The following is a 14,542-nucleotide window of genomic DNA, read 5'->3' on the forward strand; positions in this document are numbered from 1 at the left end:
GCTGCATGGAGTTCCCTGCTGTAGTTTGGGTCTGACCCCTCTACCATAAAGACACGATGACGTTGTCACCGTCTTACAGCAACTCCTGTTTTCTGTGTTAGGCTGGATTCACACCTGGGCATTTTTAGTGCATTTTGATTTGCACTGCAGTCCATTTAACCACTAGAGACCTGCGCTATAGCCGAATCTATTGACTTCGTCCCGTGCACAAGCGGCCTCAGGGGGCGCGGCGCGCTCTGTGATCGGCGAGTCTGAGACTCGCCTGATCACTGATCCGAGAAAGGGGTCGATCCCGACCCCTTACCACGTGATCAGCTGTCAGCCAATGACTGCTGATCATGTGATACAACGGAGCCGGTAATCGCCTATTATTCCTCCTCGCGCTGTCAGCGCGAGGAGAAAAAAAAAGAGCCGATCACCGGTGGCCGTGATCGGGACATCAGTCCCGATCACCGGTGGCCGTGATCGGGACATCAGTCCCGATCACGGCCAGCCCTGCCAGTGCCCACCTGCCCCCTGCCAGTGCCACCTCATTAAAAAAGTGCTCACAGTGCCACCCAGCAGTGCCCACAGTGCCACCCAGCAGTGCCCACAGTGCCACCCAGCAGTGCCCACAATCTGCCTCAATCTGCCTGAAATTTTTTTTGTCTTACTTTCTGCTATAAAACGCATCTAGTAAAAAATCTAATTTCTTCATTAATTTAGGCCTTTCTGCTATGTATTTTTGGAGAAAAAAATCCCAATAAGTGTATATTGATTGGCTTGCACAAAAGTTATAGCGTCTACAAACTATGGGATAGGTTTGTCATTTTAATTTTTTTAGTAATGGCGATCAGCTTCTTTTTTTTTTTTTTTTTGTTCCTCTGTTCGGGAATGCGACATTGCGGTTGACAAATCTAAGACTAAGTGACACTTTTTGGGGACCAGTGACACCAATACAGTGATAAGTGCTAGAAAAAAATGCACCGTCACTGTACTAATGGCACTGGCAGGGAAGGGGGTTAACATCAGGAGCGATCCAAGGTTTAAATGTGTTCCCTGGGAGTGTTAACTGTGTGGGGGGGGGGAGAGACAGAAATCAGTGTTCCTGCTTGGGAGAAACACACGATTTTCGTCTTCCCCTCTAACAGAACAGCAATCTGCCTTATTTACATAGGCAGGCCGCCGTTCTCTTTCTCGAATGATCAGTGGGTCCTGGCGGACATCAGGTGCGCTGGACCCACTGATAGGCTCCTGCTGTGTCCAATCACAGCGAGAGCGGGTCTCCGTCAGGGCACACCTGAGAAAGAACGATTGTGTACAAGTATGTGGTTATGCACTTATGGACCACCCTACTTACATATATTGTGGCAGGGCCGGTCCCTAAGTGATTTAAAAAATAATAATTTAGACCTGAAGATTACATAACTCCCAAAACAATATTAAATATTTGTAAGTCAAATTCTAAGCGTAGGCAAACCCAACATTTCAAAATATGTGCCTGCTGTACCATGTATCTGTATGAGAACGTATCCTTTGTATTGCTTCCTTGGTGTGAAATCCCTGGTGTCCCTGCTAGTTCCTCTGCTTTCCTGTTACCTACATACTGATCACACTAAGCAGGAGAGCACAGCAGGGTCCGGTTTCTGGCTGTGCTGGGAACTCTGCCTGCTCTCCTCCATTGATCAGACTTGTGCTGACACCATCCCCCCCCCCCTCCCCCGCACAGTCACTCACTGGGAAGACCAGTGTGCCGCTGTTTCTCCTTCTCCTTCGCTAGCTCTTACGCAGCTGAGAACACAGGGAATGTGATCACCTATAAAATAAAAAAAAGGGGGGGGGGGGGGGGGGAGAAAGGCATTTATAAAAATCTATCTATACATCAATATTTTGCCTTTCAGTTCTTTTGTAAACTTAATGGGTTGTTTTACACGTGAGGATTTACACTTTAATGAGACATCAGGTGTCTTGTGGACCTCTGATGTTTCACCTGCCTTATTTTGAGGCTAATGAAGCACTGATTGCGATTCATTAGCTTCTTCCCTGGCCGCAAACGCCAGCAAAAGTGACACCCGGAGTGATGTCTTGCACATTGCATCTGGGTTCATTCTTGTTAGGGGAGATCGGTGAATATGTGTTTGCTGGTCTCCCTCCCTTCCTCCCAGCAACACACATGTGGGTCCCAAGCCTGCAGGTGGGAAGGACGAGGGAGGTGCATGCTCTGGGGCTCACAGAAAGCGAACCGACGGCTGTGTAAAAACCCCTGCTGCTTTATGTCGGTGGCAGTAAAAAGGTTAAAGCTGAACTCCGGGATAAGTAAATATTTGTTGTGTAAATACAAGAGGGGGGTGTGTGTGTGTGTGTGTGTGTGTGTGTGTGTGTGTGTGTGTGTATTCCAGATCTGTGCAGTAATCCAATGTGAGACTTTTCCCTGCCAGATCTTCTATAATAAAGACCGCTCACTGCTGCTCTCTCTTTGTGCAGGCTGACAGGTCTGGTCTCCGCCCCCTCCGGTACCTTTCTGGACCCTCCCACAGCTCTGCTCTCTGTACAGCACAGTGATGATGACGCCACTCCTATTTTTACAAGGTAATAACTGGATTTATGAATGCATTTGGTGCACACAGTGGATTTGTATTCTTTGTGACTTTTGAGTTTAAATACGGTTTTGTCTGTCTGGAGTTCAGCTCTATGAAACTTGAGCAAGAAGTACTCCATCTAGTGGCCTCTGCCTTGCATTACCCCCAGAGACAGCGGGCTGAGCAGGATCTCTATTTTCATGTCTGCTGGCGGACAAGCTGAAGGTTTTGGCTAAGCTTCAATCACTACAGCTTATAAAGAGTAAACGATGGCAGACCTTCAGCGCTCGCTGAGCTGGGTATTAACGTGGATCCCGGGGGCTCTGTACACGCTGAGTACAGAAGGAAGGACATCTTGTGTGGCTTTGCCCCAACATCTTTGTTCATTGTGAGGGGCTTCCACCCTTCAGCTCCATAGACTTTTATGCAATACAGGTACTTGTATAGCGATGTCAATTTAACAGCGGTTTACAGACATATACACTCACCGGCCACTTTATTGGGTACACCTTACTAGTACTGGGTTGGACCCCTTTTGCCTTCAGAACTGCCTTCATTCTTCATGGCAGAGATTCTACAAGGTGTTGGAAACCTTCTTCAGAGATTTTGGTCCATAGTGACATGATATCATCACACAGTTGTTGCAGATTTGTCGGCTGCACATCCATGATGCCAATCTCCCTTTCCACCACATCCCAAAGGTGCTCTATTCGATTGAGATCTGGTGAGTGTGGAGGCCATTGGATGAGATCTGGTGAGTGTGGAGGCCATTGGAGTCCAGTGACCTCATTGTCCAGTGGTGAGATGATTGGAGCTTTGTGACATGGTGCATTATCCTGCTGGAAGGAGCCATCAGAAGATGGGGACACTGTAGTCATAAAGGGATGGACATGGTCAGCAACAATACTCAGGTAGGTCGTGGTGTTTAAAAGATGCTCAAGTGGTACTAGGAGGTCCCAGTGTGCCAAGAAAATACCCCCCCTCCCCCCACACCATTGCACCACCACCAGCCTGAACCATTGATACAAAGCAGGATGGATCCATGCTTTCATGTTGTTTACGCCAAATTCTGACCCCTCCATCTGAATGTCACAGCTGAAATCAAGACTCCTCAGACCAGGCAATGTTTTTCCAAGCTTCTATTGTCCAATTTTGGTGATCCTGTGCAAATTGTAACCTCCATTTCCTGTTATTAGCTGACAGGAGTGGCACCCGGTGTGGTCTTCTGCTGCTGTAGTCAATCTGCTTCAATGTTCGATGTGTTGTGCGTTCAGAGATGGTATTCTGCATACCTTGGTTGTAACCAGTTATTGTTGCCTTTCTATCATATCGAACCAGTCTGCCCATTCTCCTCCGACACCAACAAGGCATTTTCCTCCACACAACTGCTGCTCACTGGATATTTTCTCTTTTTTTTGGACCATTCTATATAAACCCGAGATGGTTGTGTGTGAAAATCCTGGTAGATCAGCAGTTTTTGAAATGCTCAAGCTGGCCCGTCTGGCACTAACAACCATGCCACGTTCAAAGTCGCTTAAATCCCCTTTCTTCCGCATTCTGATGCTCGTTTTGAACTTCAGCAAGTTGTCTTCACTACGTCTTTGTGCCTAAATGCATTGAGTTGCTGCCATGTGATTGGCTGATTAGCAATATGTGTTATCAAGAAATTGAACAAGTGTACCTAACAAAGTAGCTGAGATTTTCTAAAGCCAATATAAAGGAATAGTAGTGGTAATAAAGCACTTGTGGGCTTAAGCAAACCTTTTTTTTTCTCCAAATAATTCTCCTTTACTTCAATACAGGGCATTTTCACCCCCTTCCTGCCCAGGCCAATTTTCGGTTTACAGCGCTGTCGCATTTCGAATGATTTTTTATTTTTTTCCCCCACAAATAGAGGTTTCTTTTGGGCACCTCTGCTTTTTTTTTTTAATTCTTGCACTATAAACAAGACAAGTAACAAGTTTTGCTATAATAAATATCCCAATTTTTAAAAAGCAAAAACAAATATTTTCCTCAGTTTAGAGTGTATATATGTGTGTGTGTATAGGTATGTGTATGTGTCTATATATATATATATATATATATATATATATATATATATATATATATATATATATATATATATATATATATTGGCAGTGAAGGGCTTAACACTAGGGGGCAATCAAGGGGCTAAATGTGTTACCTAGGGAGTGATTCCAACTGTAAGCGGAGGGGACTCACAAGGGGAGGAGAGTGTTCCTCTGTACTGGGGACACACGATCGGTCTCCTCTCCCCTGACAGGACGTAGATCTGTGTGTTTACACACACAGATCCACATCCTGGCTCTGTTACCGGCAATCACGGGTGCCCAGCGAGCGTGAGCACCAGCTCCCTTGTGACGCGGCGGGAAGCCCAGGACGTCATATGATGCTCTCTCAGGATGGCTGATCCTTCCTGTGGGTGTCATTTTGATTATGGGCGGAGTAGAAAGTGGTTAACGTGGCATGTCCTTCCCTCCTAGATTGTAAGCTCTGATGGGCAGGGCCGTCAGATGGGCAGGGCCCTCAGATGGGCAGGGCCCTCAGATGGGCAGGACCCTCTGATTCTCCCTGTCTTGAATTGTATTGTAATGTATGCCCTAATGTTGTAAAGCGCTGCATAAACCGTCGGCGCTATATAAAGCCTGTATAATAATAATATGCCTACATAGTTTTACTAATAGGTGTCCCTCGTTCCCATATCAAAAAGTTGGGCGGTATGTCATAGGTGTCGCAGCCTATTGCATTAGGGTGTGCAAGTGCAACCTAAACATTTAAGCATGCATGTGTGCCTACATATACAGTATACCACAAAAGTGAGTACACCCCTCACATTTTTGTAAATATTATTTTATTATCTTTTCATGTGACAACACTGAAGAAATTACACTTTGCTACAATGTAAAGTAGTGAGTGTACAGCTTGTATAACAGTGTAAATTTGCTGTCCCCTCAAAATAACTCAACACACAACCATTAAAGTCTAAACCACAGGCAACAAAAGTGAGTACACCCCTAAGTGAAAATGTCCAAATTCTCAGGTGTGAATGGGGAGCAGGTGTGTTAAATTTGGTGTTCTAACTCTCACTCTCTCATACTGGTCACTGGAAGTTCAACATGGCACCTCATGGCAAAGAACTCTCTGAAGAACTAAAAAAAAGAACTGTTGCTCTACATAAAGATGGTCTAGGCTATAAGAAGATTGACTCTGAAACTGATCTGTAGCACAATGGCCAAGCCCATACAGCTGTTTAACAGGACAGGTTCCACTCAGAAAAGGCCTCACTATGATCGACCAAAGAAGTTGAGTGCACATGCTCAGCGTCATATCTAGAGGCTGTCCTTGGGAAATAGACGTATGAGTGCTGCCAGCATGGCTGCAGAGGTTGAAGGGGTGGGGGGGTCAGCCTGTCAGTGCTCAGACCATACGCCGCACACTGCATCAAATTGGTCTGCATGGCTGTCATGCCAGAAGGAAGCCTCTTCTAAAGATGATGCACAAGAAAGCCAGCAAGCAGTTTGCTAAAGACAAGCAGACTAAGGACATGGATTACTGGAACCATGTCCCGTGGTCTGATGAAAACGAGATAAACTTATTTGGTCCAGATGGTGTCAGGCATGTGTGGCGGCAACCAGGTAAGGAGTACAAAGACAAGTGTGTCTTTCCTACAGTGAAGCATGGTGGTGGGAGTGTCCTGGTCTGGGGCTGCATGAGTGCTGCCGGTACTGGGGAGCTACAGTTCATTGAGGGAACCATGTATGCCAACATGTACTGTGACATACTTAAGAAGAGCATGATCCCCTCCGTTCGGAGACTGGGCCGCAGGGCAGTATTCCAACATAACGACTCCAAACACCTCCAAGACAACCACTGCCTTACTAAAGAAGCTGAGGGTAAAGGTGATGGACTGTTGAAGCATGTCTCCAGACTTAAACCCTATTGAAAATCTGTGGGTCATCCTCAAACGGAAGGTGGGGGAGCGCAAGGTCTCTAACATCCACCAGCTCCGTGATGTCGTCAGTGTGAAGCTCAGATGAACTTCATGCCCAAGAGGGTTAAGACACCACTCCCCATTCACACCTGAGACCTTGTAACACTAACGAGTTACATGAGGCCGGGGAAGGAAGATGGCTAATTGGGCCCAATTTGGACATTTTCACTTAGGGTGTACTCACTCTTGTTGCCAGCAGTTTAGACATTAATGGCTGTGTAGAAAATAAAATCGTGGTAATACAGCGCTGTCTAGTGATCTCTCAAAAAATACCATAGTGAAAAATACTAAATTTGAAATTAAACAAAATTGATAAACAGTTCCTGCTACAACTTAATGTGAGATGCACACAATAAACAATAAAAAAAAAAAAAGCTGCGCTAAAACCTACAAAATATATGTGAATATTAAATACCTATTTCATAAATAAAGTCCATACTGAAAAATCAAAATACATTGATTAGAATAATGATCCTACTCAGGGGTCAAGTCCTGGGGAAAAAAGTGTGGGAACTCCCACCCAAGATCCACTCCCCTACCAAAAAAAAAAAAAAAGATACGCTCATATTCACGAACGCTTCAAAAGTTGTATTTTACATCCAATTTTCGTATTGTGTGTATGAAGCTTAAGGGTTAGTACATAAAAAAAAAAAAAAAAACAATCCTCAATAAACATAAATACAGTAATTTTCTGAATGCTCGGCATTCATTCAATTGTGCTTCCATGCAAATGTGAACATCATGTTCTGATCTTTATTGGGGAATGTTATTTTGTATATAGAGTGTTTATGTGGTGAGTTTACACTTTTCATTGAACAGAGTTTGGATAACACAGGGTTAAACGGAAAGGTCATAAATTAACTGCACAATATCTGGACAGAATACTTGGGGAGATAGTGATGTGTTCCTGCTTAGGAGATGTATGTTAGCTTGGGGGGCTGCAAACTCTGCAGGGCTCCAACACACACTCGCTGCTATTCCAACCCTTCACATATTTCCACATAAACTTCTCTCCTGGCATTAAACTTTGCCAGGTATTGTGCTCAGCTTACCACCCCAAACTGATGTTCCTCCCTCGGCTCACCTCTCTCCCTGCATGTCCTGTGAGCAGAATAGCTGTGCTCCTCCTCTGGGTTCTCTCATCATATGGCACTGAAGATAGAGGAGGGGGATTCAGTGGGGCACACAGAGCAAGTATGCAGGAGACTGAAAATCGGGAGGGGCCAGCGGGGAGGAGCGCATCACGAGAGATCTGACTAAATACAATCTCTTAGCAGCAGGGACCTGATCTACCCGTCAGCTAGCTGTGATTGACAGGTAGATCGAAGAGGAAGCTGTCATGGTGCCCCCTACTGGCAATGCCTGAATGGTCAGGTGTGCGGCACTTACTATTGCGAGCTGTGTCGGCGGCTGCTGGTGTAGCACCTGCCACACAGCTCACATACTTCAAAGTCTTGCAGGACACGGCTGCTAACGGAAACTGAGTTCCTGTTGTGGAAAAAGTACAGGAACTCCATTCCCATGCGTTCCCGCAGGACTTGAGCCCTGATCCTACTGTGCAATTAGATATCAGTGTGAAACAAATGTGTTGTGTTGTATATCAAAAAATCAATGTCCAGCACGATTCCTTAAATATAGTAAACAGACAGTGAAAATGTATATATAATAACGTTCGTCCACAGCAAAGATTGAAAGATGGTTCTTCAGCCCTCAGTAGTGACACCACACACGACACCCTCAAAGATGTGACAGGGTACACCAAGGAAAGATCCTCCACCAATAAAATGACTGCCACTTACCAGCTAGCTATAGCTCTTTTTTTTTTTTTTTTTTTTTTTTTAAAGGAGATCCACAGCATAACTGATAAGTATTGCAACCCACTGTATGGTAGGCCCAAGGGTCAAAGTGCTTGAAACTTTACATTCAGAATGGGGCGAACCACTCTCTGATCCCTGGTTCTATATACAGCTGAGAAACTTCTTGGTAAATGGCAAATACAAATCGAGATACTGCCCCCCCCCCCCCCCCCATGACGCATCTAGAAACTGTGCTTCAAAAGAGCCAAGGTTTTTAATTAATGGCTGTGTGTTGAGTTATTTTGAGGGGACATCAAATTTACCCTGTTATACAAGCTGTACACTCACTACTTTACATTGTAGCAAAGTGTCATTTCTTCAGTGTTGTCACATAAAATATTTACAAAAATGTGAGGGGTGTACTCACTTTTGTGAGATACTGTATATGGCACTGACAAGGAGCTCAATCTCCCTGCCGGCACAGTGAAAGAAGAGACTTCTCTCATGGTAGAGCTGGTAAGATGGAGATCTTTCTAATCTTCCTGCTGGCACACGGAGCAATATTGCTAATGTGCATGGGGTGATTAGGGTGTGCCCAGGCACTCCTGGCACACCCTGTGCGCATACCTATTCTGCTATTTCACGTTGGATTTATTTTTTTGGACGCTGGTTTTTCACATAGAGTATGTATTGTGAGTACTAAGTAATATATGTGCTAGTTTGTACATATTTCTTGTAAGGAATTTTACGATTTTGCCAAACTCCTTTCAAGAGCCAGCATGCATGAGGGCTGTGGAGTGGAGGACTGAGAAAGGGTGCTGTGATGTGTTCAGGAAGCTATGTACAGCACCCTACTGGTCCTACCTACCAGTTATGATCTGCTTGCATGGCATAGAGAAGGACAGAGACCCAGTGATGACATCACTGGGTCTAAAATACGGCATGTTATGAAACTGGAAAGGTTTTATTCAAGAAAGGCAGGTTAACCACTTTCAGACCGGACCATTTTGCTGGTAAATGACCAGAGGTCTTTTTACACTTTGGCACTGCGCTGCTTTAACTGGTAATTGCGCGGTCATGCAATGTTGTACCCAAACAAAATTTGCGTCCTTTTCTTCCCACAAATAGAGCTTTCTTTTGATGGTATTTGATTGCCTCTGCGATTTTTATTTTTTGCGATATAAACGTAAAAAGACCGCAAATTTTGAAAAAAAATGATATTTTCTACTTTTTGTTATTAGAAAAATCCAATAAACTCAATTTTAGTCATACATTTAGGCCAAAATGTATTCAGCCACATGTCTTTGGTAAAAAAAAAGTCAATAATTGTATATTTATTGGTTTGCGCAAAAGTTGTCACATCTACAAACTAAGGTACGTTTTCTGGAATTTACGCAGCTTTTAGTTTACGACTGCCTATCTCATTTCTTGAGGTGCTAAAATGGCAGGGCAGTACAAAACCCCCCCAAATGACCCCATTTTGGAAAGTAGACCCCCTAAGGAAATTGATAAGAGGCATGTTGAGCCCATTGAATATTTTATTTTTTTGCCTCAAGCGATTGAATAATGACAAAAAAAAAATTTTTTTTTTTTTTTTACACAAAGTTGTCACTAAATGATATATTGCTCACACATGCTATGGGCGTATGTGAAATGACACCCCAAAATAAATTCTGCTGCTTCTCCTGAGTACGGGGATACCACATATGTGGGACTTTTTGGGAGCCTAGCCGCGTACGGGGCCCCGAAAACCAAGCACCGCCTTCAGGCTTTCTAAGGGCGTAAATTTTTGAGTTCACTTCTCACTACCTATTACAGTTTTGAAGGCCATAAAATGCCAAGATGGCACAAAACCCCCACAAATGACCCCATTTTAGAAAGTAGACACCCCAAGCTATTTGCTGAGAGGCATGTTGAGTTCATGGAATATTTTATATTTTGCCACAAGTTGCGGGAAAATTACAAACTTTTTTTTTTTTTTTTTTTTTTCACAAAGTTGTCACTAAATGATATATTGCTCACACATGCCATGGGCATATGTGAAATGACACCCCAAAATAAATTCTGCTGCTTCTCCTGAGTACGGGGATACCACATATGTGGGACTTTTTGGGAGCCTAGCCGCGTACGGGGCCCCGAAAACCAAGCACCGCCTTCAGGCTTTCTAAGGGCGTAAATATTTGACTTCACTCCTCACTACCTATTACAGTTTTGAAGGCCATAAAATGCCAAGATGGCACAAAACCCCCACAAATGACCCCATTTTAGAAAGTAGACACCCCAAGCTATTTGCTGAGAGGCATGTTGAGTCCATGGAATATTTTATATTTTGCCACAAGTTGCGGGAAAATTACAAACTTTTTTTTTTTTTTTTTTTTTTTTCACAAAGTTGTCACTAAATGATATATTGCTCACGCATGCCATGGGCATATGTGAAATGACACCCCAAAATAAATTCTGCTGCTTCTCCTGAGTACGGGGATACCACATATGTGGGACTTTTTGGGAGCCTAGCCGCGTACGGGGCCCCGAAAACCAAGCACCGCCTTCAGGCTTTCTAAGGGCGTTACAGTTTTGAAGGCCATAAAATGCCAAGATGGCACAAACCCCCCCCAAATGACCCCATTTTGGAAAGTAGACACCCCTAAATTTAGGGGTACACTAGTGAGACTAGGTAATAAATGGCGGGTGCCCTGAAACTATAAAAAAATAACTAACCAACCAGCGTCACCTGTAACAGTTATATGGTGATCACTGGTGAAAGGGTTAACTAGGGGGCAATCAGGGGGCTTTATGCGGTAGTATATGGGGGTCCCTGGCGCTATAAAAAGCTGCGGCGAACCTAAATACCTACTTGCCTAACTAGCGTCACCTGTGACACTAATACAGCGATCAGAAAAACGATCGCTTATTAGGCTGGGTTCACACTGGAGCGATGCGGGAACGCCACGAATGCGCGGCGGGTTCCCGCATCGCATGCCTCCCGGCGGCAGTTCACACTGCCCTATGCGAACTGCTGGGAGTGTCAGTGAAATGTTACTGACACCCCCAGATCAGTTCGCATATCGCAGTGCGATCTGCAAACTCGGATCGCATGGTGTGAACACCCATGCGATCCGATTCTGCTGCGGGCCAAAAAAAGGGTCCCGTGCGAATTTGCGGCGGGTGCGGCGGGTGTGGCGGGTGCGGCGAATGGCTGAACTCGAATCGCACAGAGATCGGATGTGATTTGCACTGCAGTGCGAATCACATCCGTTCTCAAACCGCTGCAATCTGAACCCAGCCTTAGTGACACTGGCGACGGGGGGTGATCACGGGGTTAAACCTTTATTGGGGGGGTTAGGGGGGTACCTTAGAACTAAAGGGGGCTAACCCTAACTGCCCTAACAGTTATTAGTCACAAATGACACCCGCCGGGTGATCAGGGGGTTAAACCTTTATTAGGTAATAAATGGCGGGTGCCCTGAAACTATAAAAAAATAACTAACCAACCAGCGTCACCTGTAACAGTTATATGGTGATCACTGGTGAAAGGGTTAACTAGGGGGCAATCAGGGGGCTTTATGCGGTAGTATATGGGGGTCCCTGGCGCTATAAAAAGCTGCGGCGAACCTAAATACCTACCTGCCTAACTAGCGTCACCTGGGACACTAATACGGCGATCAGAAAAATGATCGCTTATTAGGCTGGGTTCACACTGGAGCGATGCGGAAACGCCGCGAATCCGCGGCGGGTTCCCGCATCGCATGCCTCCCGGCGGCAGTTCACACTGCCCTATGCGAACTGCTGGGAGTGTCAGTGAAATGTTACTGACACCCCCAGATCAGTTCGCATATCGCAGTGCGATCTGCAAACTCGGATCGCATGGTGTGAACACCCATGCGATCCGATTCTGCTGCGGGCCAAAAAAAGGGTCCCGTGCGAATTTGCGGCGGGTGCGGCGGGTGTGGCGGGTGCGGCGGGTGCGGCGAATGGCTGAACTCGAATCGCACAGAGATCGGATGTGATTTGCACTGCAGTGCGGTGCGAATCACATTCGTTCTCATAAACCGCTGCAATGTGAACCCAGCCTTAGTGACACTGGCGACGGGGGGTGATCACGGGGTTAAACCTTTATTGGGGGGGTTAGGGGGGTACATTAGAACTAAAGGGGGCTAACTCTAACTGCCCTAACAGTTATTACAGTCACAAATGACACCAATGCAAAAAAAAAAAAAAAAAAAAAAAAAATGACATTGGTGTCACTGTGACTGGGGGGCAGGGGTAATTGGGGGGGTGATCGGGGGGTAAAGGGGGGGTGTGAGTGTGCCTGGCATGTTCTACTGTGTGTGGGATGTGTTGGTGCAACTCACTGATCCGCTCTCCTCCGTGTCGGAACGAAAAATACCGACACGGAGGAGAGAATACATCACTTCCTCTCCTGTGTTTACATTACAGGAGAGGAAGTGATGTCACCGGGGATTTCTATTCGTCGGGAGCGATCGCGAGGGGGTGGCCATGAATGAATGGCCGTCCCCTCGTCCGGGATCGCTCCCGAACGAAAACCGACCGCCGCAGGCACCGGGCGGGGGCCCGATCGGGCCCCCGACCCGCGGGAGGCAAATCACGTACATGTACGTGCTTATGCCTGCCCGTGCCATTCTGCCGACGTACATCGGCGTTAGGCGGTCGGCAAGTGGTTAAACATCATCATTAAAAATAAAATGTTAGCTGGTACAGTTTTCAGCAACAGAGACTTGGCTGTAGATCAGGGATCTGCAATTAGCGGACCTCCAGCTGTTGCAAAACTACAAGTCCCATCATGCCTCTACCTCTGGGTGTCATGACTGTGGCTGTAAGAGTCTTGCTATGCCTGACAGTACTTGTAGTCCTGCAACAGCTGGAGGTCCGCTAATTGTATATGCCTGCGGTAGATGTATAAATCGTAGATTGACGGAAAAAATGATTCGGACCAGTGCTGGCTCAAACGATCTTCCATACTTCGAAATCTGCAGCCAGAATCATTTGAAGTGGTTTTGGAGCCTGGTCCTCAGAGTTCCAATTGCCATAAAATGATTGTAGAAGGAAAGTCTGCACCTTGTCATTTCCTAGATCCGGGATGTCGTTATGCTGATTGCATGCTGTGCACAGTGTGTGGACCTCCCCGGCTCACGGTCTCCGATTTGTAACTAAGGCACCCATTGGTGGTGTTTTCCATCCACACAGACCGCAAATATACAGGAGGACACATGACATCACTGCAAAATGGATTTTTTTTTTAAATGTAATCTGTGCCTTAAATGGTAGGGAGGATGGAAACTTTACATTCTGGGTTGATGGTTCACTGCCAATGATAAACACACGGCTAAAAGATTTCTTGATGCTGCTTTTGAAAATATAGGTGCAACTTTCAAAAGGCTGTGGATTACATGGCAACCCAAAAATAGTCTACATACATATATGATCGTATGTACGTTTTTTTTGCCTGTCAAAAGATTTGTAATTCAGTTTTGTGATCCAGGCAACCCTTCCAGATAACATAGCCAGGTTTTGTGCTCGGGACCTCACTGCTGACTGCTCTGCACCTGGTCTAGGACCTTCCCTGGCCCGTGATTGGACAAAGCATCAGTGCAATGATGATATTTTCCCTATGCTCTCTCCTCCTGTCAGGAAGCTTTTAGTGTTGCATGGGCAATACTGTACAATGCAGTAGAGTCTGCTTGGCAGATTATGCATTTCATAGCGCTGTCCATGGAACACTGAAGGTTTCTGGAAAAGAGGAGCGAGCAGAGGGGACAATCTTATTATTGCACTGTTGCTTTGTCCAGTCACAGGCTGGGGTGGGCTCTAGACCAGGTTATTTTGCTTAAAGAATTGTTGCCCCCCCCCCCCCCCCCCCCAGCAAATTAAGTCAACAGTTACACATACTGTAGCTGCAGACTTTTGATATTTGGACACTTAAAGGGAATTTACTTACCTGACCCCTTGACCCATGGGGACACTCTGTCTCTCTGCCCGGGGTTTTTGGCTGTTGAGTGGATAGATTGGTAGCAGCGCAGCCGTTGGCTTCCGCTGCTGTTACTCAAATCCATTGACGCAAGCACCAGGGGGCGGTGCTGAGTCCTGCATTTGGAATCTATGGACTCCGAACGCTGGACTCGGGAGCGTGCCCGCAAGGTAGCTCCCAGGAGAGTACT

At 45.8% G+C, this 14,542-nt stretch overlaps 1 protein-coding gene across 1 annotated transcript in view; it reads left to right on the plus strand.

Moving 5' to 3' along the window:
* Window positions 1–2,459: 2,459 nt before the first annotated feature.
* Window positions 2,460–14,542, plus strand: part of PDZD2 (PDZ domain containing 2) — a 430,456-nt gene continuing 418,373 nt past the window's right edge. Inside the window, exon 1 of the mRNA XM_077462905.1 lies at window positions 2,460–2,568. The gene's annotated coding sequence lies outside the window, so the exon portion shown is untranslated. The remainder of the gene's footprint in view (window positions 2,569–14,542) is intronic.

The sequence above is a fragment of the Lithobates pipiens genome, unplaced genomic scaffold, assembly GCF_037356315.1.
Source record: "Lithobates pipiens isolate NorthernLeopardFrog02 unplaced genomic scaffold, aLitPip1_a1.2 Scaffold_3, whole genome shotgun sequence".
Lineage (NCBI taxonomy): Eukaryota > Metazoa > Chordata > Amphibia > Anura > Ranidae > Lithobates > Lithobates pipiens.